Raw genomic sequence first — 5720 nt, 5'->3', positions numbered from 1 at the left:
CTTTGTGTGCAACTGAGCACTTTAGCTTCTCTTTTGGGATTTCCTGTCAACCTTGACCTTCTCCCATGGCTCTGGCTGGGGAAGTAGCCTGCAGACTAGCCTGTTCTAGCCTCGCTTAGTCTGAATTACCTCTCTCTTAGGAGACAGGCTTCATTTGTTCCTCCTCCATAATCCTTCTGAGATCTTCAACTTGAGAGAAGGCCTGAAGCTCTTTGAATCACATTCGAGCAGCTGTTGAATTGGCTGCAAAATTTAAATTATCCAAGCCCAGGAGAAAGTGACTAAGGCAATTAATGTTTCAAGGAGGTAGTGTATATTGAATATGAGGCAGGATGTCACAAAATGGAAGAAATTCAAGCTTTGGAGGAAGTCCTTGGTTCAAATTTTATTCTATTGTGTACTAGCTACATGACTCAGGCTAATTCACCGAACGTCTCTCGGTTTCAATGTCGCCCACAGAATGGCATTTATAATACCTAGCATTTTCGAGTTTGGGCAAACATTAAGAGTAAAGTATGTCGAATGCCTAATGAAGTGACTGACACCTAGTAGGGGCTATTTTTATTTTTACTTAAAACCTTAACTATGAAATATTTGTTTTCCACGAAAACCTCAGTCCCTGTGGTTCCATATAGAGACAGTTGGTGATTGGGTTCTATTGGATTTCTTCTAATACCTACCTTGTGCCATGAGTCCCAAGTGTCCCCTCCCTGAGATCTGAAATGTCACTCTTTAAGGAATCTAGGGTGCCTTTTCACTATGTCCACTAACATAGATCCCATTGGCCTGTGACCTTGTGTGTGCTAAGTTCTTTAAGTGGTAGACCAAGTTTCCAGCTGGACTCTTTGAGCCTCCTGGTCCTGCGTGTGGTTGAGTTGCCTCAGCCCAGCCAGTTCTGCTGGAAACCCAATGAGGGGCAATAACACCTGACTTTGAAAACACACTAGCTCCCTCCTTTGAGTTGAGTTTTAAAGCTCAAAGTAATAGTACAATAAAATGTCTCATTTATAATTCCCCATAGCCTTGAGAGGCATATGTGAGCATTCTGAACTTATTTTATACATGAGGAAACTGAGGCCTAGCAGCAGTTTGCCCAAGGTTGACTGGGTAAAGGGTGAAAGCCTAATTTCCTATCTCTGTGGGCTGCCCTACTATGGTATGAGGGGTGCGCTTTTGTCCTGAGCCTCAGAGCCGTCTGAAGTCTCTTTACTTTCAGCTTCATTAACACACTGCCTGCCTGGCTTACATTGGATAATGTCACCAGGCCACCTCCCTTCAAATCTGTGTCATTTTTTTCTGGCTTTCTTCCAACTTGTAGTTAGTAATGACTTTTCAACGGAGGGCTTGAGTGCCTTTTGGCAGAGTATGAATGGATAATAATGGTGAGAATCCTAGCAGCTAATATTTATCCAGGGCTTGCAAAAGAGATGACCTGGTCAAACACCCATTTTAACGGACTTTACAACAGCCCTGTGCAGAACTCGGTGTGCCTGTCCCCATGTAACAAATGAAGAAACTGAGGTAGACAGGCAGGAGGACCTGTCCTGTGTCACTCAGCAGGCATGTGGAGCAGCCATATTGGAACTTGGCTCTCTTGGTTTCCAGAGCCTGTATACTTGCCAGTTTTCTGCTGCTCTTTTAGTAACAGCCTCAACTTTCAGTGGACAAATCCACTCAACAGAACTTTCCTGTGCGTGTGCTAAGTGCTGCTCTGTTACATGTTGGGCAGATGTCACCACTGCTTGGAGAAGCCATGAATTTGAGAGAAAATAAAAGGATAAGCAGGTTCAGTCCAACTCAGCAAATGAGGTATCACAGTAGACAGATCACAAAGCATTACAAGAATGCAGACAAGGGAACAAGTAATTTTCTGAGAATATCAAGGACAAGTGTCCCAGAGACATCTGAGGAAGAGAAGTTTATTTGGAGGAGAAGCAAAGTGTATCCCAAGGAAGAACGATAGTAGTTATAAAGACACAGCAAAAGTGGAGCAGATCTTTTTAAATATCAATTCTTTTGGGGTGTCTGAAACACAAGGAATTGGGAAAAGAGAGGAAATGAAAATAAAATGAAGAAAAAGAGTCAGAGAGAAGACATGATATACCGATCTATAAAGTTGGACTGACCAATTCAAGACCTAGAAGCACACAACGTCTTAAGTACGAAAGGGCCAGGACAAGGGCCAACTTGGGGAGATCATTCTGTTGACTGGGAAACAGCAAAGGGGAGCAATGGCAGCGAGCCCAGTGAGCAGGTGAGTATCAAAGTCCAGGAATGATGTGGGCCGGATCTAAGACTGTGTAAATTTGCATGCAAGAAGAAGATAATTTTGAGACACCCTGGGTAGAGTTTGTTGACATGGAAGTCAGGGAGGGGAGATGAAGATACTGAATGGTCAGATGGTTTTCCTCTTCATCAAGAGAAGAAGCACATTCAAAAGTTGTTTTTTAAGTAAGCTCTATGCCCAACATAGGACTTGAACTCACAAACCCAAAATCAAGAGTTACATCTCTACCACCTGAGCCATCCAGATGCCTCTGAGGGTAAGAATTTGAAGTTCAAGGGAGAAATCTTTTTAGACACAAACTAGGATGGCTTTCCAGTTCTTTCCAGATTTCCCAATATATGTTTGTTGCCTGCTCCTGGTCCTACCTTATCATCACAAGGCAGTAATTCTCAGGCAGAGATGATTTTGCTCCACAGAGGACATTGGGCAATGCCTGGAATAAGAGCTACTGGCATTTAGTGCATAGAGTCTGGGATGCTGCTAAACACCCTGCCATGCACAGGGCAGGTCCCTGTAGCAAAGAATTATCGAGACCAAATATCAGTAATACCAAGGTTGAGAAATGCTTGTTCAGGGGTGATTTCTTACCCAAATAGGACCAATAAGATTTTTCTGTAGACATTTGAAGACTCAAATAGTGGAACTTATAGATGGAAGGCACCTGGACCCAAGCATATTTTGTCACTATCCCAGAAAGAAGGGGAATAAACGCCTGGTGATGCTGCATTTAAGCTTCTCCCGGTGTTTTGTTCTTCCTTTGCAGTGGTGTTTTACTCCAAGATCCTTTCTTTTTTTTTTTTTTAATATTTTTATTTATTTCTAGGAGAGAGAGAGAGACAGCGTGAGCAGGGGAGGGTCAGAGAGAGAGGGAGTCACAGACTGAAACAGGCTCCAGGCTCTGAGCTGGCAGTCAGCACAGAGCCCGACGCGGGGCTCGAACCCACGAACCGCGAGATCATGACCTAAGTGAAAGTCGGACGCTTAACCGGCTAAGCCACCCAGGTGCCCCTCCAAGATCCTTTCAATAAATTTATTTTATGTTCAAGCTATGCTTTTGTAAGTCCTAGTTTATTTATAATCGAAGAACTTGTGTTCATTGGTAGTCTTGGTTGCTAATGCAGAAATCCAATTCAAGAAAGTACAAGTTAAACCAAAAAACAAACTTAGTGGCTCATGGTCTGGGAAATCTGGATATTTGCTGCCCTTGGGAACATTTGAATCCAGGATTTCAAGTATGTCATCAAAGATCTATCCCCTCTCTCCTTACCTTGGTTCTGTTTGCATTCACTGTGGGTTTCAGAGATTTGTGCTCCATGACCGGAAGAGAGAAGAAGGAGATGAGCAAGCACAACTATAGCTTCTGCTCTCCTCTACAGCAACCGATATTTTGTTAGAGAAATTAACTGCTGCATTGTTTTTATTTGCATGAATATTGATTGCTGGAAGAGTTGAAAACAACCTTAGGGACCTGCTGTTGGCAGATTATTTCCATCTCTACAACCTCAGATGCCACAAGCTGCCATCAATGCCAAGAGCCCAAACCCAGTGATTCTCAACCAGGGACACACTCCTGTCCAGTCATGTTGAAATCTTACTTGGTGGGGAGGGCCAGAGAAGCCATAATGGAATCCCACCATGTAGTTTGAGAAATGCACTCAGGAGACTTTCGTGGACTCTCCATCCATGTTGTAAAAGCAGTTCGAATCTCTCATTTTGACTCAGAGGTGCTGAGTTACTTTTTCACAGCTACTTGCTGTGTATTAAAGTCATAGCTCTTAAATCAAAATCTGAAGTTCTATAGAAAAAAAAAACTGTTGACTAGGCACCACCATCCATATCTTCTTCTTTTCAAGGACCATGAGACCATGAAATCAAGTTCTAGTCAATGGGCTTATAGGTAGAAGCCATGCCGTCCCTCCAGCACTGGCCCATAAGCCTCCTGCACATGTCTCTCTGGGCTGTTTTTCCTGCCAGGTGGATCAATTGGATACAATTCTCAGGCACCTGTGGAAAACATGTCCCGAAGTTAGATCCTCTACAAGCCTGGATCCCCAAATAACTGAATGGGAAGGATCTAATAGTTACCTACCCAGAACTGTTAAACAAGCAAAAATTAAACCACTATTATATCGTGCTACTATACGTTTTAGGTCTGTTTGTTACAACATTAGACTACCCCTAGACAGGAGTTATTTATTTCTTAGTTTGTTTTGCTATACCATGCTCATTCTATTAGATGGGCTTTAGTAGAGTTACAAATAATACTTCCTTTTCTCAGTGCACAATAGAGGAATTCCAACTCCATGGTAGTCATATTTTGCAACAGCTATCATGCTGTTCATCTCCCTGTTGAATTTCCTGTGTGAGTTTGACTTGTCCTGACTACAAAGACAACTAGGGAGAAGTGACATCATTTCTTCAAGATCTTCAGTAAGCTACACCGAAGCTTAATTTAGAAGCAGAGAACCATGCATCGTTTTTGCAGGAAGCTTTAAAGTTTGTCACAATAGCTTTTTTCTTGGGTTTTCCATGGCCCTTGTTTCTGTTTCCAAGGCCTCTTCCCTGCAGGTTTGTTAGCATGCTGTTTCTATTTTTAGAGGACTCTGTTTCCCTCCTCCCTCAGTAGCTCAAAAATAAAGACCCTAAATGAGTCTTTCATGATGAAAGGGGAGGAAGTCTTGTTTATGTAAACCACTCAAGTAAGAGTCTTGGGATGGCATGACTGAGAATGAGTGAGGTCATTACATGGCAACACCACCAGCAACACAAACATCACACCTACCAGCACCGGTAACAACACCAACACCCCCACCAGCATCGCCACCACCAGCATCACTAGCAACTATTAATAGTACCCCCACCAACACCAGTAGCAACACCAGCAGCAGTAGCAGCAACAAATACTACCACCACCACCACCACTAACTATAAACACCACCTCTACCAACACCAGTAACCATACCACCAGCAGCAGCAATAGACACCACCAACACCAATAACACCACCGCCCTCCACCACCAGTAATAAGTGTAGCAACAACAGCAACAGCATGGACACAGCTTCATTACTGCTGCTGCTTACTGAGGATTTTCTATATTCCAGAACATGTTTTATGGACATCCTCTGTTTTTTGGTTTTTTTTTTTTTGAAGCAAGTATCAACACCCCATTTTACAGGTGAGAAAACCTAAGTTCATAGTGGCGAAGTAGCTTATCTTGTTTTATGGTGACACTGAAGCCTAGAGTTGAACCATCTTGCCTGCTCCTAAAACTTCTGCTCAGAAATAGTCTGGGGTCCTCTAGCTGGCTCAGTTGGTAGACGTTCACTTTACTCTTGACCTTGGGGTTATAAGTTTGAGCCCCGTGGGTATAGAGATTACTAAAAAAAAAAAAAAAAAAAAAAAAAAAAAAACAGACAAAAAAATTTTAACCTT

The sequence above is a fragment of the Crocuta crocuta genome, unplaced genomic scaffold, assembly GCF_008692635.1.
Source record: "Crocuta crocuta isolate KB4526 unplaced genomic scaffold, BGI_CrCroc_1.0 scaffold213, whole genome shotgun sequence".
NCBI classification, from domain to species: domain Eukaryota; kingdom Metazoa; phylum Chordata; class Mammalia; order Carnivora; family Hyaenidae; genus Crocuta; species Crocuta crocuta.
Note: the sequence above shows the minus strand (reverse complement) of the source record.